Raw genomic sequence first — 23,224 nt, forward strand, 5'->3', positions numbered from 1 at the left:
AATTAAACTTAAACTAATTTTAAAAAAAGGACTTTGGAGACTGTAGAGTTTATCTATAATCACACTGTTATAAAAGTGTTATAATGCTCTGTTTTGCATGATAACAACACATTTGACATTAAACTACACTGAAGATCAGAACCAGACATCGTAGTCAATCCCAGATGTTTAATGTCATCACAGGTGTAGAAAAAGGTTTCAATATTCACTTCAGTTGTTGAAATTACATATTTATTTTGAACAGGAAACTAGATTATTTTGTGATAGCATTTCTTTATTGATTAGGAAATGCATTTGGTGTAATAATTTATATTTTTATTTTTTACATTGTGTTTTTTAACTACATTGTACAATGTCACACACACTGCCAGAAATATTTAATTTAATTTGTATTTAACTGAAATATTTTGTACAATAGATTAATATTGATCACAATATTCAGTTAGAAAATACTTCCTGAACCAGAGGTTCCCCCCACCGTCCCCCTGACAGCCCCAGGGCATGATGGGACATGTAGTCACTGCTCCACCTCCACTGTGTCTCTGCTGATGATGTCAGTCTCTGTCTACCTCCACAACGCTGTAACTCCAACCTGCCAATAACAGAAACTGATGTCCTGTGAAAACCTCTTAACTCTTCCCAGGCCTGTCCACACAGGCCCGCTGGAGTTAGGAGGTTTTCACGCTGCAGAAGCAGTGTAGCTGCCGTCTCTTTAAATTTAAATATAAATAAGGTTGTTCTATTAGAAAAACAAAAACAAAACAAAAAACACAACGAACCTCACTGAGAACACGAAAACTTCTTCAGGAACTTTAACGTACTTTTAAAGAACGTCAACCTTCACCCTTTTTGTGAAAATCCGCCTGCACAGACTTGAAACATCACACAATTTATTATGTTTTAGTCAAAGGTTTATTATCATCATCGGATGATTGGCAGTTTGTTTAGAGACAGTAACATTTAAAAGTGATAGAAAAACAGGAAATAACTTAAAGAAATATCCCAAATAACTTGTTTTTTATTGGAAAAAAGATTAACTGAAGATCAAGATAGCAGCTAACGCTAACAAGCTAGTTGTTTGTTTGCCATCTCTGAACAATGAAGATAACATCATTTCTGAATGTGATTTAAGACCAACAAACACTAATGTTGAATCTCTAAATGACAGTTTGATTGCTGAATATGATGAAGACCAACACAGCTAATGTATTATTGTACCCGTTAAGGCTAACTGTAGTCAGCTTTTTCCTACAGCTAAACTACAGACATAACAGCGTTTCTAAACCTGACCACGATCAGCACGGCTAATGCTAATCCTGTGTACGAGATAAGTCTAACAAGCTACTTTATAAACTCCGATGATAACAAGGTTTTTGATAAGAACAAGACATCTAATGCTAAAGTTTCAGATAAGCCTAACAGGCTACACATGTAATGCTGTTACTAATGCTAAAGTACCAGTTATAGGCTAAATGTTTCCCATCACCAAAACATAGTAATAAGGACATTTTTAAGACCTACACAACTAATGCTAGTTTTAATGGCAATTTAGCTCATACGGCTGGCTGTAGCTAGTTGTTTCCTGTCCAAGAAAATCCATGAATGTTCTTTTGCTTACAAATGAGTCAATTATCGAAAAATAGTTTCTCAGCTAGATTGTTGTCGATTGACTGATCGTTTATTAACTAATTGTTTCAGCTTTAATCAGGATGATACTTAATAAGGGCCAATAAACAGGTTTCTAATATTTCATCTCATTTCTAAAGAAAATGTGTAAAAGGATTTTTTATGGTTCATTTAAATTTTCCTTTTCATTAATCTATTTGTTTTTCCTTCATTATATATATTATTTAAAGTGGCACAGTTTAAGAGCAGCTATAGAAACTGTCATGAAGAGCATTTTCTTTGGTGATTCCTTTGTGTCATAAAAAATGATAACTAAAAACTTTACACTAAGACCCTAATATAACAGTGATACAGTAGGAAATGAACCAAAAACCTTAATAATATTTATTTTATTTTATTTTTTTCATTTTAATGCGTAAGTTTCTGTGAATAACTGTGACCCTGTAATATTTAAAGTGATACAGTTTAGTCTCCATACTTTCTGGTCACTTCCTTGTTACATAAATGATAAATAACAACAAGACACTATTATAACAGGGACGCAGCGGAATATATATATATATATATATATATATATATATTTTTATAATGACAATTGGACTGAAAGAAAAAAGAAAAAGGGGGGGGGGGGGTTAAGCAACGTTTTTTGTGCATATCACAGAGCAAAATAAGACGAAAATTAAAACGTCTTTGCTGCTCTCAGGTCAGCAGTTTTCCAGCTGCAGTGAAACTCTCCAGAGATGAAGACTGGAGACAAAGATTTTTTTGTTCCTTTAGTTAATTGGAGCATCCTCATCATTGTGGTCATTGTTACGTCTGTGCAGGCAGATTCTCCAGAGACTCACTTTTATTTAGCTCTGTCTGAACTGAAGTGACTCCCTGACCTGAAGTACACTCTGCAGGTTTTCACAGGTGAAGGTCCGACGGAGCCGATCGATGTTTACTGAAAAACAAATATTGATTTTAGTTTAAGAGCAGCACACAGTCTGTGGTTGTAATTATCACATGAGTTTAAAGATCTGCAGTCAGAATTATTATTGAACACGTATACAAAGTTCATAAAGACTTAAATACTTTTCATTGTTCTCAGTGACGTTCGGCTCTTATCACTTTTAATACTGATGCTGTGTTAAAGGGGAGCTGCACCTGTCAGGACTCACTTTAGACCTGGAATCAATCAATGAATAAAATGAGTTCATTACAGTTTAATACATAATTAGAGGCTGCTAATACATATTGTCAATTCTGTATTATATTCCTCAAACTTATAAGAACCATCACTGTTTAATTTTAGGTTCAATTTGAGAGTAGAATAAAGTGACTCCCACCCGGGAAAATGAACTATTTAGCTGCAGACTGCACTTCTTTTTCATGCTGAACTCTTCTGTTTGCTGTGTGTCTTTTACAATATCTAGTCTTAGGGATTTGTGTGTTTTGATATACAGCAGACACTTAACTCCACATTATGTTATTATTCATGCTGTCTAATCTCTGCTTTAGGAAATGTCTCAAACACTAAAAAACAATAAAACAGAACGTTCCTCAATAGATCTTATTTAGGTTTTAATATAAATAAGATTTACAAAGTAAACTGTTCCTCTTTAAAAGCTTGTTCAGTCCTCTGTAACACTAAAGCTGCTACCAGAGAGCAAACAAATGCTAACAAGCTAACAGCTGGAGGCGTGGGGGGGGGGGGGGGGGGGGGTCCTGAAGGCAGCAGCTTCATTATCACATAATCCTGAAGCACTGTGTTGTAGAGGAGCCCAGAGATATAGTTTAGTTTTTTATTTTTTATTTCAGTTTATAATTTGCTGACATGCATGCATATTAATAAACAAACCTATGGTTAAAGTTACCACAAACTAATAACTAACTAGTAACTGATCCATAAACCGCAGGAGACGTGGAGGAGTCACTGTTGTTTTTTTAAGAACCATCGTCTTTGACACATAAAATAAAAAATATACATGTAGCGTTCAATAATCTATACATATGTATAAAGTGTTAGAGTACTAATTCCTTCATGTCATCATTTTTTTCCTAACTTTTCAAAAATAATTTAAAGATTTTCATTATAACGATGAATTTTATCAAACCAGTATAATTGTAAATTTTATATTAAAACTTTAATAAATCAGTGTGTTAAAGTTGATCTGTGTCCGTGCAGCTCACCCTTATGCTTTTATTATGATGTCATAATGTGACATGCTGTGATGTCATGAAGTGTTTTATTTTAATTTTTTTTCAATGATTTGTTTTGGATGTAAAGCACTGATTTAACCTCCTGTTTCAGGAGTTTTTTTTCTGCTGTTGTACAGAAGAAGATGATGATGATGATGATGATGATGACGTTGCGTCGTCTCACTGCTGTTTGTTTAAATCTATAATCCTGTGTAAACTGATCAGAGGTCAGTTACATAAAACAGCTGTTGAAGGATGTGATGTTTTTACTCATAAACACTGAAACTGTAGAAGAAGTTTCCCTCCTTCCTCCCCTGTGTGCAGCACTTTTTCCACGAATGTGAACATTCAACCTTTGACCTGTTCAGGAGTCGACATGAACTGTGTTAGTGCAATATCTTCTGTTTGTTTTATTCTTGAAGCCGCTCGACTGTCTCTCATGCGACATTAAAGAGTTAAACAGTAATTATTAGTGATCAGTTGAACTGTGAGCAGACTGCAGAGAAACCAGATACACTGGTCCCACTGGTCCCACTTGTCCCACTTGTCCCACTTGTCCCACTTGTCCAACTTGTCCCACTTGTCCCACTTGTCCCACCGCGGAATCTGAGATGCAGCTGTGAAGACTGTAAAGTTCCTGGAAAGAAAAAAGTAATTTGGTACTAGTTATTAGAAATAATAAAATAAATGTTTAGTGTAACTTAACTAAACCTGCAGAAATGTAAAGTTTGTGTACAGCATATCATGGAAATCTACATATATTGAGATTTAAGTTTCCAGTAATAAATTAATATTTACTTGAGTTTAAACCGTTTTCTGTCAGTTTTGTCCAGAACATTTAACATTAATGAGGGTGAAGACCATGTATCTTCAATAGATGGTGATTTTTAATTGTTCCTTCATGGATTCACATAATTCTGCTCCTTAGAGGCCAATACATCCTATTACAGAGACTGGTGTCTAAAACATATTTTTACTTCACAAAGTGAATATTGTAATATTGTATAGTGTATTTTTTTTATTAAAAAAGTATGATGCTGGTGTCAGTAATAAAACTCAGATAGGCCTATATCAACACTAAAATCTTAAAGGGAAGTGGCTAATAAGTGTAAAAACACCAGATTGGTCTTTTTGAATTTGACCCTGTTGTTTCCCACAAATACGTGGTAAGTTTATTTGAAAAAAAACAAGAAGCAGCAACAGGCTGTCATTCAGTCCTGGAAGTTTACCGGATTTACATAAACAAATGAAAATAGTGTAGTGTAGTACCATTTGTGCAGCAACACTTTGTTTTCCCTTCTCACCTGTCTACTGGTGTGAGTAAGAGAACACAGCGTTTCATCTGTCTGCAAGTCCAAATCAGCTTGTGACACTTATTTTATTTGAAAAACTCCAGCCAGTTTATCGAGTAAGTTTTCTCTATTATTATATCTTGACAGTCTTATTTGGTTCGAATGAGTAAAAAAAAAAACATCAGTGAAATTATTTATATTTGTTTGTCTGTAATTTCGGTCAATTTCCTGTAATCTGGTTCATATTTCAAAAAAAAAGGAAAAAAAAAAAAAAAAAAAGAGACACAGATGTGAGACAGTTAAATTAGTTTGAGTAGTTGATTTTCAGTGGAAATTTCTTCTGCATTTAAAGCAACTAAAATTGCTTTTTTCATAATAATAAAAAGGTGTCTCTCTTAGTAATGAAGCTTCAGAGAATGATCAGCTGACAGACTGTCCTCATTCACAGTTTGGAGTGGTTGGGTGGGTCCAAAAACACAGGACGATCACCTAGAAAGCCGCTATACATGTCCTGTGTGAAACCACAAGTCAACGTTGTCATTTAAAGGGACGTTCGTAAATCACTATGTCACGTTAAACAACGCTACATGTATGGAAGTACTTATTTTAACCAGTGTTGGGCAAGTTACTTTCTAAAAGTAATTAGTTAAAGTTGCTAGTTACTTCTTCCAAAAAGTAACTAAATTAGTTATTCAGTTATAAATTATGAAAGTAACTAGTTACTTCAGAAAGTAACTATTGCGTTACTTTCAAGTACATTTTTAAACGCTCAAATGTGACCCCACCTCCACCTACCCCTCTTTAATGGAACTTAAAATACATGTGCATGTTCAATTATTTATGATAAATCTGAATATTATAATGAAATGGAACCTTAATACAATACATTATTATTAACAGAAACAATGTACACAAATCTAAACTATTTTAATGTTGCTGTGGGACAAAGGGAGAATAGCCTCCAATCAAATGCCATGTATGTAGATATTATATTTATATAGTGGCTCGATACAAATAACATAAGACCTCAACAGGCCACAACTGGGCAAAATTAAATGATGCTTGTTAAGCACTATACCAAAAATAAATAACAAATGTATACACTCTTTGTAGTGCAATTAACATAAGTGGCCTGATACGTGTGCGCTGGTGTGTGCGTCGAGCCGGCGTGTGTGTGTGTGTGTGGGGAGTAGTGGGGAGTAGGTGATAGAACGAGGGAGAAGTGAGAGAGTGACGACGATTAGCTTTCGAGTGAGTACCGACTCTAGAGTCATATAGCAAGAGAAACAAAGTGTCTCCCCTGTGTTTTCTGACCACGGTGGAAAATCTGTAGCAGGAAAAGTTAACCCTCTCCTTGATTTCATAACGCCATACCTGTCTCTCTCTCGTTGACTGACTCGCTTGTGTTGTTCTTGTGTGTCTGACTATGCGTGCTTTCGAACAACCGCCCAACTCTGCCTTTGATTGGCTTAACATGACATTTTACTCAACCTCAGCCAATCATCAGCATTTATGCGCATGCGTCGTGCACTGCCCACTAACAAGTATTTGCCTCTCGGCTCAGACTCAGAGATCTAGTTGGTCTGATGAAAAAAAACAGCTTCAAATATAGTAACGCGCCGCATTTTTTTTGACGGTAACGGTGTTATTAAGATGGGAAGAGTAATCAGTTACTGAAAAAAAGTAACGCCGTTAGTAGCCTAACGCCGTTATTCCCATCACTGATTTTAACCCAAACTAAGACGTTTTTTTCTAAGCTTAACCAAGTAGTTTTGGTGCCTAAAATGATTTGACAATCATGTAAGGGCCATGTCATACCGGTCTCCAATTCACAGGTTTAAATAGAACAGTCATATTATGTAAGATATCATAGGAACTGTTGTGCATACGTTTTTGTAAGATGAGAAGACAACGCTGGTGAACATAGTGGAGCATTTAGCAGTTGAGGAAACAGATATTTGCCTCAGGAGTGGGTGGAGACCAAAAACAGAGCAAAAAGAAAGATAATATTGGACTTACATTGATCAGGTGGCCACAAACACAAAGACTCCTAATGAATCATCATGTTGCTCTTTAACTGCTGGATGTGGAAATAAAATTCACCATTTGTTGACGTTGTGTTCACTTCCTGTTTCCGCAGTTGTTGCAGGTTTAAATACAACTTAATTATAAGGTAAAATCTATATTTGGCTGCAGCTCTGTGTTCAGCAGGTCTGTTGTTGACTCTCAGTCTGAAGGTTGGAGCAGGCAGCTGTAGCTCCGCCCCCACCAAAAGACTGATAGAGGACAGGACGCCTCTATGCACTCTCCCACCTCCACCGTCGCTTAACACATCACCGACCAACCAGCTCCCCTTCAGTCTCTGGTAAGTGACCGTCTGTATCTGATTACCTTGATAATAAATGTTTCCACACAGTTTCCACATGGATGATTGATTATTGATAATTTTGTTTCCTTTGAATGGATTTGACTTCTTTTGATCAGCTGGTCTGATTGGCCGAGGCACGTGGAGCAACAGGTGTTTCCACAACAGAAGAAGAAGAGGTAAAGGAAGGAACCAACAAAGGAGAGCACTGCAAGGTGAGTCAAACACACATCACTTTGAGTCTAAACAGGTTTTTAATCTGTAGAAAAGTGACGCGATTCTCCCACAATGCAATGCACAGATGAGATAAAGAAGGGTTGATGCTAGAATGAATGGAATGGAGGCTAGGCCCGCCCTAGTCTGCCTCTGATTAGCCTAACCTGATATTCCTACCCTAACGTTAACAAATCACACTCCTCATGCCCTAAACCGATCAACCAATCAGAGCAGGTCATGCCTTCGCCCGTCCCTCAGGATCATCCGATCTAGCATTAATCATAAAGAAGCTGCTTCAACTTAATACTTGAACAATGGCTGTAACACTATTACTTCAAAACTCTAATATTGACTATTGATTTGTGTCTATCCTACTGGCTACTCTATTCCCTTAAAATGCCCATATTTAATGCTAAATGCTTATAATGCCCATATTTAATGCTGTCTTTTTTTAAACTTTATCCTTGCACTGCTATAGTTTTTATATTACTATGTCTACATTATTCTCTTATATTGTCCATGTTTAATGCTGGTCTCTAGACTTTATCCTTGCACTATTGGACTTATTTGCGCTACCACCACTTTCATACTGAATCACAGGGTCAGTCCCTGCCCTGTCACTGCAAGCATCTCATGCTTATACATCCCTTAGTACATTCATGTGGATTTTTTATTTTTTATTTTATTTAGTATTTTTTATTTAATTGTCCAGGCTATTCATGTGGATTTGCTTTTTTATCATCCTGTTTGTGAAGTATGTGAATGTTGTGTGTGATGTCTTAAGTTACTGGGACCTTGAATTTCCCCTTGGGGATCAATAAAGTATCTATCTATCTATCTATCTAATAAATTAATATTTACATTTAAGATTAATGAGTCGCTGACCAATGAAAACCATGTATCTCCATATTTTGGTGATTTTAAATTGTTACTTCATGGATTCAGAAATGATCCTCCTTCTTAAGTTTAATAAACTATTCTTCTTTTTGGAGAAACATGTTTTTACTTCTCAAAGTAAATGATTATAAAGTATTAGTTATTAAAAGTATATTATTCTGCATGAGAATGAATAAAACTCAGATATCAGATCAACTAAACCCCTTCTTGTAGGAAAGTTGTAAATACTAAGTGGAAACTAACTGTTAAAAAACTGATAGTCACTGTTTAAAAAAAATCCGATTGAATCAGTAATTGAATCTTTATTTATAAAAGAGAGCAGACATGGTGACAGACTGTATGTAGTTTTAGGAGGAGTTACTTATTCCTCCTCTCCCTTCCTCTTGGTGGTCGTCACAGTAACACTGAAGCCCTTCATTCCGTTGCCGCGGTAACCACATGGTATTTTTAGAGCTGATAATGAAGCTGAGCAGAGCTGAGGAGACGAGTGAACACAGGCTGTGGTTCAATATCTGGATACCACCTCATCTTCCTCCTCTTCCTCTTGTTCCAAATGAGCTCCACGGTCCACCTCAACCAGCTACAACAGTAAAATCCTGCTTTTACATTAATGCATGAGTATATCTAATGATATAATATATAATATTATACAATTTTTATACTTTTAATAGGCCAACTTGAACTACATTTTCATGATTATAGGCTACTTTTGCCGAAGGACTATTTCAATGCAGGACTTTTACTGTAAAGTATTTTTACAGTGTGGTATTAGTACTTTTACCTGAGTGAAAAATCTTAATACTTCCAGCACTATTATTTTATTGTTCTATATTTCATTTTATTTTATTATACTTATTTTTACTTTATTTTATTTTAGGACCCTGTATATACGTTTTTAGTAATTAGTTATGAAGAGCACTCAGCACTATGTGTATATAATTTACAGAAACCTGTATATATAGATACTGTATGTGTGAGGTTCAGCTGAAACTTCAGTTGTTAAACATGATGCAGAGTTTATCTTTAAAAGGACATGAAAAGAAAGGATTCATCCCCTGAGATCAGACCTGCTGTTTTACTTCTTCACCTCCTGAAGTAAACCAGTTTGTTCTCTTAGCTGTCAAAAACACAACACACTCATCAGACTGGTTCTACACTTCTATGAGCAACACACTCTTCACACTGTCACTGTTGACTGATGTTTTCTTCTCAGAAACATGTTTTTCTGACGACTTCTTCCTGAAAACCTGAGCTGAAATAATTTAACTGTAAACACGTATATGTACTGCAAGGTGACCAGATTTCTAAGACAAAATCCGGAGACATTTTCAGCTCAGAAGTGTAAATACCTCCAAAAAAGGTAACGTTTTTATCTTTGTAAAACTTAAAATGGGGACACTGCCCCAGCGGCGTCACTACTAACTAGACCTAGAGCTGCACTGGGGCACAAGCCCCCCTAGGGGGGATCCATGGGCATGCTCCCCTGTAGGAAAATGTTGTCTATTTTAACGTTTAAATGCAAATGGGGGGGAGACATTGTCTCTTTGTAATTATGACATATATTTAAAAAAAAAGAAAAGTATGGCAAAACATATTACCCAAAATTATGCATATTTTTGAAAGGTAGCCTAAGTGATGTAGTACAACCAGCAGAACACTAATTATGTGTGAGGTAAGTTTAGAGACACAACTCTATTTAATTATTAAAATATTAAATGTTTTTGGCAAAAAATATTTCCCCAAAATTATGACAATGCTTATTTTTGAAAGGTAAGTGCTGTAGTACAACCAGCAAGGGGCCTTCTATGTGAGGAGTAGTTTTGGAGACATGACTCTCTGTAATTATGACATATAGGCTATTACATTTCTTTTGGCAAAAAATATTCCCCAAAATTATGAATAGGCCTATGCTTATTTCTTTTAAAGTAAGTGCTGTAGTACAACTAGCAGGAGACAAGTTATAATTGAGGTAAGTTTGGAGACACTAGCCTACCTTATTTAATTATATAATTAATAAATATTTTTTGTTGTATCTCTTTTCGGTGTTGTAGTTTGTAGACGGTCCCTAAGCACTCGTCTCACCGCCGGCTGCTCGTAGAGACCAATGTTATTTCTCCAGGTTGGAGGACGGCTCGTTTTAGATGAAAATGAGTTTGTAGGTCGTTGTTTACCTTACTACGGTAGGAAAGATGCGTCATTTGTGATTTAATAACATTTCGCTGTAGAGTAATTGATCCCGGAAGTTCGAATCTGTGAATATCTTTCTAATTTTACCGAAGTTGAGCTCTGAGCAGCGCTTGCTCTGGCTGTCTTGAGCCTGCGCGTGTAGGGTGCGCGACTATAGAGGGTTTTCACGACGCGTCATCAGACCCGAAGTCGCCATGTTGGAGGTACTCCCCATCACAACAAAGCACAGGCACTGAAGTAGATCCCGAATGAGGAAAATGTTTAATTATTGCCGTGTTTTAGCTTGTACCAATAGGTCAGACCGAGAAAAACATTTGGAATATTATCGACTTCCAAAAGTTATTAAAAACCAGGGAGAAGAATGCCAGAAGTTATCAGAGGAAACTCTTTCCTGGAAAGGAGGCGCTTGTGGCTGGCAAAGCTCAACCAGGATTTACGAGGGAAAACTCTGTCTTGTTTGGTCTTTGAAATGAAAAAAAAACTATTGAGAGACACTTGGCTACACCTTGAGTATCACAATGATATCATACAGTTAAGGTTAGGTTGATTAAAGACGTTATTGCATTACTTACTTTGGCCTTCACAAAACAACGGTCGTTAATGACTTGGTACTGCGTCTCCCTCACCCATCCAAACACCATCTGGTTATAAGCCTCCAAACTTCTGTATGATTTAAGGTCTTCCGCTGTGTATGGGCTCGGCGAAAAAACCAGGTAGTTGACTAAATCGGGATATGCAACTGAAGGAAGAATCACCGGGTCGCCATGGATCCAAGAAGAGGGAGCCAACTTGTAGGGATCTGCACCACCAGTAAACTGTAATTTCTCAAAATATCGCGCCTTTTTTGTGGTCCAAGTCCTTCCATGCCTTTGCATCTTGGACACGTTTTGATGAGCTTTTCTGTTGTTTAGGCATAAAGTATTAAAGTATCCAAAGTGCACAATACTCCATTAATCCATTCATAGGCGCCGATACCGTGGGTGCTCCGGGGCTCAAGCACTCACGGAGAATACCGAGCACCCACTGAGCACCCACGTGTGCCAGACTGCCAGTAGGCTACATACATTTTAAAAATAAACATTGCAGTTGGTGCTAAGTGGAGCGTCTGTCATAGTGTGATTGGTTATGTCGCTGTCAGTCCCCTGCTCCATATCCTATCCACCAATCACAGCGTCTCTCGGATAAAAACGCCTCTTTAGTGACCCTGCTCCATCCCCCCACTATACAGTGTGTGTATATGAGCGTTCAATAGCATAGTGGCGGTCCGCCACGGTAAAATTTCCAGCGCCACGGTATCAGAAATAGGGCAGACGCACAACAGGGTTTCCGCTATGTACACCGTCTGCTCTACTGAACTCAAGCAACTGTCATCCGCTCTCTCTCTCCCCCTAGGGTGAGCAGAGCAACTGGAACAGTGACAGGACGTCATCACTTGCCAAGTTATGGCAACCAAATAAACAACAGGGCGAGTACTACTTCACTCAATAAGTGATAAACAGCGACGAAAGCCGCGACATCAAATCTGCACTCACGCCCGTGAAATATGACAGCTACAGTTTATTGGAAAATAGCATTGTGGACACTGAAGTTGATGAATTTACTGTTTATCAGACTCCAGATGAGACAAGAAGCTAACGTTAGCCACGCTGCTGTGACGGCCCCTCTGACTCGCCGCTGCAGGAGTCTGTGTGTATTCCTCCTACACGCTGTAGTGACATTACTGATTTAAAACCGTTTTCCAGGTTAGTGGTGGTGCATACCGCTCAAAACCAATATGAAAAATGTAGCTAGTAATGTTCACTCAGTGTTTTGCTGTTAAACTGTGTGTAAAATGAGCGGTGACGTTAAATCACCTTACGGTACCGTCTATTTTCTGGATGGTTTCAAAACACTGGAAATGCTAACATTTTTGGACTACTTTTTTTTTAAACGGCGTGCGCCCATGAGCACCCACGGAGGAAAACATAAATCAGCGCCTATGACTCCATTCAGTTGTTTACACCGAGTGCCTCCAATATGGCCGCGCATCCAGGTTACCGCCCAGAACGTGACGTCGGTGAAAACCCTCTATACGTTTGGTCAATGTTTTCTTTCTTTCATTCCAATTTTGGGTCTGTCAGTCACAGTGAAAACCAGGGACATTTCCGGGGACAGCTCCAGCCGGGGACAGGTCACCCTATTGTAGTGCAGCTGATACACTGATAAACTCTTTATTTCATTTTTAGTTTCTGTGTCTTCTTCTTGTTAAATAATATGAGAGGAAGTCACAGTATACATTCTTGCTCTCAGGATTCTTAGTTTACATCAAATTAAATGATCAAGTTCTAAATGCTTTTCAATCGCTCCTGATATTCATGTGGCAGTTTACTGTCAGTGATGTTCATTCAACCTTTTTGACATCTGATCTTTAAAGTTAAATAATGTGACTTAATGTCTGCAGGTCCCACAGTTCAACCAAACAGTTATTTTATTTATTTATTATGAAAGAAATTCACCAAAAAAACACTAAGATTACAGAAAACTTTAAATAAAATATACATATACTGTATGCAAGCAGCGTTCAGTTTCTATTCTAGGCAACACATACTGTATCTGGAACAAACTCCCAGAAAACTGCAACTCTCAGTTCTTTTAAATCAGAGTTGAAGACTCTTCTGTTTGAGGCCGCCTTTTTAAGTAACTTTTCTTACACTGCACTGTAACTTTTATTCATTTCATGCTTGTCTTAATTCTATTTGAGCAGTTTTTTATATCCTCTTTAACAAATGTTTTAACTGCTTTTTAATGTTTTATGTAAAGCACTTTGAATTGTTGCCTTGTTGCTGAAATATGCTATACAAATAAAGATGCCTTGCTCGCCTTTTAATCAAGTCTGTCCGCCCACATAAGTCGTTTGTTCAAGCAGACTAATTTTTACGTTGATAGTGTATATTTATGAACATTTAAATAAATGTAACTACACGTTACGGCGACATACGTTGCTCGACCGTGGCTTGGTAGCGTTGCATTCCCCCCGACTCATTTTCTGCTTCTCCTTCACCATAAACCTGAAATGAAATCAAGGAGAGGGTTCACTTTTCCTGCTACAGATTTCCCACCATGGTCAGAAAGCACAGGGGAGACACTTTCTCCCACTATTACTAACGCTAGGACTACTAGATTCGGTACTCGCTCCGAAGCTAATCGCCGTCACTCTCTTACTCGCTCTACCACACACTCCCCACGAACACACATGCCGGCCCTGCTATTTTCTTAAAGAGATTGATGCCCACACCAACCCACAAGTATAAAGACAACTTGTGCTCGAGACAAGCCGAGTAGAGCTAGTACTAGCAGTGGGTAAGCGCCATTACATAGGCTACAGCGAAAGCTCTGTGTGGAGCCTCCACACAACCATAAATCACACTTCAAGAGGGAGGGAGGTTGGGGTTGTGGTTGGGGTGGATGGGACAATCAAACACAGGAATTTCACCCAGGAGACTAGGGTTTGTGTCCTGTTTGACAATAAAAGTAAAGTTTTTTTTTAACTTTATGGGACAAAGTCAAGTTAATTTTTATTGTCGTATGCATATTAGTACGAAGTACCACAGCAATGAAATACAATGTGCTTTGGCACTCTCTCAGCACCAGTCAATAATAACAATTTTAAAAACATAATAGCATTTAAAACATCTAGAATATCCAAACACAATATACATAAGAGACTAAGTTCAGACCACAGCCCTCCTTCCTGTTGTGCTATCGTTCAATAACCTTACTACCTGGGGGTAAAAACTATCCCTAAAACGTGTTGTGTGCATTGGGATGCTCTGCAAACGTCTCCCTGATGGAAGGTGGGTGAAGAGATTGTGTGCAGGGTGACTAGAATCCTGCATAATACCTCGTGCCTTCTTAGTGCTGCGTTTCCAGTAAATGTGTTGGAGCGATTCAAGTGGAACCCCCATGATTTTAGATGCAGTCTTGACTACTTTTGTCAGAAGATTAAGGTCATGTGAAGTAGCCCTGCCAAACTGCACTACAACGTTGCCTGTCAGTATACTCTCAATTGTACAGTGGTAAAAGTTCTGTAGAATGTTAAGGGACATACCGTATTTCTTAAGACACCTCAGAAAATAAAGCCTCTGATGTGCTTTCTTAATGGCACAGCTAATATGGAAGGACCATGTGAGGGTGTCTGAAATGTGGATGCCTAAGAATCTAAAGGTGTTAACAGTTTCAACTGGAGAGTTGTTAATAAGGACAGGTGTATGTGTGGGTTTGTTCTTTCTAAAATCTATGATGACCTCCTTAGTTTTCCCCACATAGAGTGACAAATTATTTCTGTTGCACCACATGATCAAATTACTCACCTCATCTCTGTAGGCAGTTTCATTTTTGCTGTCAATGAGTCCTATCACAGTAGTATCGTCTGCAAATTTCACAATACTATTAGTGGGGTGTTTAGCAATACAACCATAGGTATACAGACTGTATAATAGAGGACTGAGACAGCAGCCTTGAGGTGCTCCAGTGTTTAGCACTATAGAGGCTGAGTATGTAGTGCCAACTCTAACTGTCTGGGGGTGGCCTGTTAGAAAGTCCTGTATTCACCTGCAGATAGAATTGCAGAGGTCTAACAGCTTAGATATTAAAATGGAAGGTCTAATAGTATTAAAGGCACTGCTATAATCAACAAATAGCATCCTGACAAACATATCCCTGCCCTCTAGATGTTGGAGCACAGTATGTAAAGCCAAGGATACAGCATCATCCACAGCTCTATTTGATCTGTATGCAAATTGTAATGGATCAGTTGAGACATGTATGCTATTGTTGCTATATGTCTTCACAAGCTGTTCAAAACACTTCATAATCACAGAAGTCAATGCTACAGGTCTGAAATCGTTCATACAGGTCGTTTTTAAAACAATTTGGAACCACACAAAGAGTTAAAAATGTCCGTGAAAACAGGGGCAAGTTGACTATAACATGTCCTTAGGACTCGTGGAGTAATGCCATCAGGCCCAGCAGCCTTCCCTATTTTCACAGATTTAAAAACTTTACATGTGTCAATGACTGAGACCTGATGTGCTTGCCTGCTCCCAGTTGGAGATGATGTTTCTGTGTGTGTGTGTTCCTAATTGGAAGTGCTCTGACGTGCACATGCCCAGTTGGAGATGGTCCCAGCGCCAGTGTCTCAGCAGCACATTCAAAACGAGCATAAAAAATGTTCAAGTCGTCTGGGAAGGAAGCAGAAGTTGTTGTGACGCCACTAGGTTTAGCCTTGTAGCTAGTAACCGCTTGTAGGCCTTGCCAAGCGCGCCTAGAGTCCCCTTCGGAACAGTATCGCTCTATCTTGTCCCGGTGTTGTTTTTTAGCGGACTTGATTGCATTCCTGAGCTCGTATCTCGCGTTCTTATAACGAGCATCATCCCCAGACAGGACAAACGGAGCTATGTCACGTTTTTCGTTACGTGCGTAACCCGAAATTAGTAACGTCTGATTTTAACCCAATCCAAAATCTTTTTCTAAACTTAGTTTTGGTGCCTAAAACATAACTAAGTAGCTTTTGTGCCTAAACGTAACCAAACTGAGACCGTTTCACAACTTTAACGACATATTTACAATCGAGACCTTTATGTTTACTAGGGGCACTAATATATGAAACCCATCTGTGGGTCGTATTAGAGGGTAGGAATAAACAACCTATATCATTAAAGGACTTGGTTTTTTTTTTTTCAATCACAAAACATGAACTTCATCAGCAGATGGAGTTCCCCATTTTGGTTTTGTTTAGTGTTTAGTGTCTTGTTTTATTTTTTAGGGTCGCTTCTCATGTGTCATGTCTTGTTTGACTTCCTGCCATGTATGTTTTGGCGCCTTTGTGATTGTCTGCTACACCCTGATATGTTTCACATGCTCATCAGCCCTCATGTCACCTGTCTCTCGCTACAACCCCCATCGCCATGTGTATTTAGTGTGCATGCTCCCTTTGCCTGGGGTCAGTTTGTCAGGTTTACCAGCCTCTTTCCTATGAGTGTGTTCTGGGTATTCCCTGTCGTTTTGAATGATCTAGTTCATGCCTTTGTTGATGTTTGGAGTTTTGTTTGTTTCCTACCTTTTTTTGGACTCAACGCTAAAGTAGACCTTTAGTTATTACATAATTTTACTGCATGCACCCTTCAGCTGCATTTGGGTTCTTGTGCTGTCCTTAATGTACTTGTACTTTTGCATTTTACGTTACTTTATACATCTGCTTCACTATAACTCAGAGGGAATTATTGTACTTTATTTAACAGCTTTACTGCAACAACGTTGTTAAAGATCATGATGATTAGTTGTTTTTTGAAGCAAAAATGCTATAAAGATCAAATGTGAATATGCTGTGTTTTCTGTTTTATATCAGTAAACTGAATATTTCTGAGTTTTGGACTGTTAGTCGAGCACAACAAGACATCTGAAGATGTCCCTTTGGGTTACACGTTAATGCATCAGTAATATTAATCCAATCATGCAACAGTCACAGCTAGGGAACATTTTAATGGACTGTCATGAGTACATTTTATTTTGATAAAAAAGCACATTTTGCTGATAACTTTCTGTTTTACTTTAGTAGAAATTGAATGGACTTTTACTTAAACTGAAGTATGTTTTAGGTTGAGACCAACTGATTCAGTGAATTATGAAACTTTGTTTCTCTTTTTAATCTTCAGAGGCCACCTGAACAACGAACACCCCTAGGAACTTCAGTACCTTCAGGAGGATGTCTTCATCTCAGAACAGATCTGGACACAAACCATCTGGACTTAAACGTTTCTGTTTGTGGTTCCACCACAGCTCCTCACCCCCTCCTCCCCCTCCTCTTCCTCTCCCTGTCAGCTGTGGCGTCCCCAACTCTCCCCCGCTGTCTTGTCGTCTCCCCCTGCTGGTTGTCCTACTCCTCTGCAGTCTGCTGCTGATGCTGCTGATTCTGTTGTGGAATTACCACTGTTTGTTCATCTCCCACATCTGCTCCCAACAGGGGGAGGGGGTGGAGGACGGGGGAGGGAGGGCCATGGCCCCCTCGCGGTGACAGTGGCACCACACACCTCCTGAAACCAGTCCTGCAGAAACCACAGATAAAGATGGTTTTGGCCGGGGGTTAGTTCAGATTTAAAAATATTTTCCTTCATCTACAAACATTTCTTAGTGACACTGTAAACAAGAACTACAGGATATTAAAAAAAGGTTAAAAGAGGTGAAAATTGGGTTGTATGGCCACATAAAAAAATGCAATTCTTCTCAAGACTGCTCACTGCTGCAATTTTAGTATTTCACCTCTATAGAGTAGTTGTTGTGAGATTAAAAAGACTTTTAGCCCAAAAATCTGGATCTTACATTTCCCATGATGCACCTGGACAGCAACTTTCAGTAGAGCCTCATACTGACGACATCATTATGACATCATCGGAGTTATCAGAGACAGTGTACAAATTTGTGCAATTTACCATAATAAAAGCTCCCTGATTGCTTCGCCTGTCTGCTGAACTCTTGTTTTATATTTTCCAAATAAAAGTTCTATTCGGGCATAAATGGTTTTATAGTCACAAAACATAATTTGTTTTCAAAGTGTACTAAATATGTTAAATTACTCAATAAAACCAAGCCAATATTCATAAGCTTTCTGTAAAACAACCAGTCCATGATGAAGTAAGCACATGTGAGAAGAAAAAAGGTAAATAAAACATTAACAGTGATTTATCAAGTCTATCCTAACATCCTATCTTAAAATTGACAACTTCAACTTTTAATAAATATACAGACTCAGTTCATAATTATAATATTTTTATAATAATAATAATAATAATAATAATAATAATAACCACATAGGTCTCATGTGTAGAAATCAATTTCAATTAGTAGCTACACTTCATAAACATCTTGAAGTACAAAGTTAAGTACATGTATATCTTCAGATGGAGGTAAAAACTAGGTTCAGACTCATTTTAACACAAAATACAGAAAATCTCATCAACAATAACAGCTAAAAAGTGCTGACTGCATGTCTGACAGCAGAGATGTTGTTACATCCATCAGGGAAAAGTACAGCGCTGAGCACCAAATAACTCAGTGAGCAGACTGAAGTATAACAAACCCTCCATTACAGCTCTATTTCTGTCTGACAGTTGATCGTCACTCTGCCATCGCTGGTTTATTTTCACTGTTTCACTCTGAAGTGGTGAAACTATAAAAGTGACAAACCAGCAGATTTACAGCAAAACAAATTTAAATCATTGAGTGTTTAAAGTTAAGAGTCTGAGGAGAATTTATTTATTTATTTATTACAGGGACAGTGCACATAAATAAACATTTCTGTCAATATGCCAGAGTTAGCCAGAAGGCTATTTTTCATCTGCAGTCCCTAGACAGATGGTAAAAGTCACCCTAAAAGAAAGTAAAAGAATATGGAGGAGTTACTGGAGTTTACGGTGAGCAGAAAACAGGACGAAAACATTTTCACTGAAACGTGGTTCAAGCATACTGAACGTGCGTTATTATGCACCAGAGCAGATAAACAAGGCTCAGTCCTCAAGGGGGCAATATAGAGTTAATCAGAGTATTTACATGACCAGGGTAAACTTCTAAATCGTGCATCTGTGGAGGAATGCCTACTGCTTTGTTTTCTGCAACGAAGAAAGAAAAATACATAGGCGATGGGATGTGTGTGAATGAAGAAATGACAAAGTCTCGTAGATGTGCTGAAGCACATGGACACATGGAGCTAGAGCTTCATTAAAATGGTCAGCCGTGGTTATTTTGATCGGAAGTGAACCCAAACTAAAGGGCTCAGCTTTCTCTATAGCACCTTTCTTCATGTTATAGCGTCTCTAGCAGCAACGCTCAGACTGCAGCTGGCGTTGAATAACAATTTTCAGGTGACACCCTCCAGAACGCATAAAATCAATCTAGCGTAGCTCGAAGCGTCTGCATTTGTGTACTTTCACAGACCATTTTTTAGCCCTTAAGGCAGATTTATGCTTTCGCCCTAAGTGGCCTGAGGTTTATACTCATGTGTGTATGCCGGGGAGTGTGTGATAGAGCGAGTGAGTGAGTGGGTAATTAGCTTCGGAGCTAGTACCGACTCCGGTGGTGCAGACAGAGAAACAAAGTGTCTCCTCAGTGCTTTCTGACCGAGTTTAGACAGCTATAGCAGGAAAAGTGAACCCTCTCCTTGATTTCATGTTGTTTATGGAGAAGGAGAACCCGGAAATGAGTAGTGGGAAATGCGATCCTACTATGTCTTGGCCAAGCGGACCAATAATAGTTGTTGCGGTTGGTGTCGCCGCGACATGTAGTTACATTTTTTGAGAGGTGCACGTCAGGCTACATCATAGGGTCCGGCGTAGGGTCCATATCTCCACGTAGTAAGTACGTACCCACAGTGTCAATTTAACGCAGGTACATACATTGGCCTTTAAACTTCCCTTCTCAAGCGTACAACACAAGGGGTTAGACCAGCAGGGCCCTCAAGAACTCCTGGAGAATTCTCAAAGAATCCTTGAAGCCATTCAAAAATCATTGGAACCTCTTCAATGAACTCTAGAAAAGCTACATCAAGAGCCACTGCAATGATATAATCTGCCCTAGAACCTCATCAAGGCACCCTAAGGACTCATGGGACGTTAGGAACCCCTTGAAGAACCATTTGAACATCCTAACAGAATTGTTTAACCCTCTAAAAAAAACCTTAGAACCCATTCAAGGAAGTCATGGACCTTCTCAACAAAGCACAGACATGCCCTTAAAAGCACCTCAAAGCCCTGTCAAGAACTTGTAGAACCCCTCCATCAAAAACAATCCCTGAACCATTTTAAGGATCTCTTTTTATCAAGTCTTAGAAACCAACTATAAAGCCCCAAAACCTCATAACTTTATACCATTATATCCCTCAAAGATCTTAGAACCTACTTAAAAATTCCTGATCCCACCAAGAACCACTGAAACCCCTTAAATGATGCTTGGAGCCTCCACAAATACCTCTGAAATTCCTCTGTGGAAGCCTAAAATTTCATGGTCATCTAAAAACTTCATGGAGGCTCATTCAAGCACCACCAGAACGCCTGAAATGCCTCATGGACCCTGAGAAACTACAACAGAACCCAGGATACATTCCAGAGTGCATCATTTCCCTGGAACCATTTCAAGACTCTCTTGAGAAAGACTAGAGAGTCCTAAAAAGAATTATAGATTCTTAGGAGGTACTCGCGGAACCCTAAAACCTACTTAAGGCCTCGGTAAAAACCCTTTAAGGACCTTTGGAACCACTAAGAACCTTTCATTTGAAAGACCACTGGAACCTCTAAAGGGCTTCCACAAGGACCCCTTGAATTCCTTTGAGGAACAATAGAAAATCAAGGACACCTAAAAATATAATTTAAGCTTATTCAAGCACCATTGAACCCCCTCTAAGGAAATCATCTCAAAACTTAAACACCATGGACTATAAGAACCTCCTATAGAACCCAGGGAACCCCCTTAAAGATATTCTCAGCATCCTCAATGATTCCTGGATTCTCTATTCAAGAACCATGAAGAATTTCCTTGAGGAACCCTGAAATCTCTTCCACCAGAATCTCGAGACCAGAACCCCTTCACAGATCCCAGTAACTCCTTCAAGGACTCTTCCTGGAAAACTCAAAGGGTTCCCTGTAAGAGACCTGAAACCTCCTGGAGGACCCTGGGAACCTTTCCAGACTTCAAAAACCTGATGATGAGTTAAACAGCTGTCACGTCAGGCAGGGGGAAGGGAGCGCGAGCGCACAGCTGCTGCTGCTGCGCATTCTGAAGGGAGCACATCAGAAATACAGCCGCGGGCTACCGTCTAAGATCCTCAAAACTCTATCAGGCAAGAAAGAACGAGACCGGAAATAAGACTGCTACGCCTTCAAAATAAAGGGCGGAGCATGTCAAGGTTAGGGAAGAAGTTATTTTTCATCAAATGTTCACACATTTCAAAGACTAAAACGTATGAAATAATTTCTCAATCAACCTCAAGTCAGTCATTAAAACTTTGTTTTCAGGATTTCACGGTGCAGCTTTTAACTGTGTTCAGTGAAAATGTTTCAAGGTAAGATAATAGGGGTTTTAAGCTCTATGATTATTTAGGCCAAACATTTTAAGTCGTGGTCATGCTAGCATTTAAAACTGTGACATTTCTAAGCAATTTATATATCAGAAATATCGGGAAGATTTAATTTATTTCAATGGAAATTGCATGATTAGTGGATTTTCTCGTGGGTGCGAGGTAGGCTACATCCAGTTTAATTTGGCATCAACTTTATACTCCAATGACTGACCACAAATCAATCCTTCCTAATTTCATTTTAAGTTATAGAGGACTACATCCATAGTGCTCCTAGAGCAGGGGTGTCAAACTCAATTTCACTAAGGGCCACACTGGAAAATGAGAATCACATCAAGGGCCATGTAGAGTTTATTGACATGCTTTTATTTAATCCAAAAAGTTAATTATCTTTGACTGTATTATTGCATATCTCATACAGTCTTCTCACTCACAGTTTGGTTAACATAAAGTCCTAAAAAAAAGTCAGCAAAAATGTTCTTAGCCATCTTAGCCTATTTCTCTCGGGAAAATGTAATAATTACACCCCATACACACACACTGGAAGAACATACAGTACTACACACACACTATAGACAAAATGAACTCTGCCTGAGTAGATTGTCTTACTGAATTAAAATGTGCTGACTGTGTCCTGCGATAACTACCACGTGACTAAGCATAACTTGTGTTTAGACTCCAATAATATCATTACATGGATGGGTAAGGAAGGACCATATTCGGTATTTCTACCTCCAGCATTAGATAAATGCCTCTTCAGAAGTATAGGAGCTTCAGTTGGGGTGGCTATACAAGACACTACACACATGGTTGAATTATATTGCTTAATCAAGAGTCACTAAATGCTTTTGTTTGTAAAATTGGCTCCTCATTGATGAACTACAACATTAAAAAGCTCTTAGAAAGAATTAGCCTATATAATATTTTAGATGACATTGTGAAAGTAGGTGCCATTCTGTCTATAATGAGTATAATTTTGCTGATAATACTTCTGATAACACTTTTGTGCTTTTACTTAGCCTAAGTCAAATTTTAAATTTAACCTATTGCAATGGAGTATTTTTAGACTGTGTGTTACTGGTACTTTTACTTCAATAATAGGCCTACCTCTTCCACTGCAGGTAAAGCGTCCCATTTAAAAAAAAATAAAAGCACCATAGCCTAAATATATTATTGTATTGAGCTGCAATGAAAGGATAGTAGGCTAACACAAAGAGGGAATGTCATATTAAAAAGACTCATATTAGTTTTTGGTAAACTTTGAATAAAGGACTGTGGATTTTGTCCCCCATCACAATACTGACATTGCTGGGATCTTTTCCTCTATATGGACAGGAGAAACAATTAGAGCGAACAAAA

At 38.5% G+C, this 23,224-nt stretch overlaps 1 long non-coding RNA gene across 1 annotated transcript; it reads left to right on the plus strand.

The window, feature by feature from the left end:
- The first annotated feature begins 7,373 nt into the window (after positions 1-7,373).
- Positions 7,374-18,248, plus strand: LOC144517600 (uncharacterized). Its single transcript, XR_013501951.1, has 3 exons — positions 7,374-7,464; positions 7,584-7,679; positions 17,457-18,248. It is a non-coding gene; the product is annotated as an uncharacterized LOC144517600 (long non-coding RNA).
- Positions 18,249-23,224: the final 4,976 nt, after the last annotated feature.

This window comes from Sander vitreus, chromosome 5, assembly GCF_031162955.1.
Source record: "Sander vitreus isolate 19-12246 chromosome 5, sanVit1, whole genome shotgun sequence".
NCBI classification, from domain to species: Eukaryota; Metazoa; Chordata; class Actinopteri; order Perciformes; family Percidae; genus Sander; species Sander vitreus.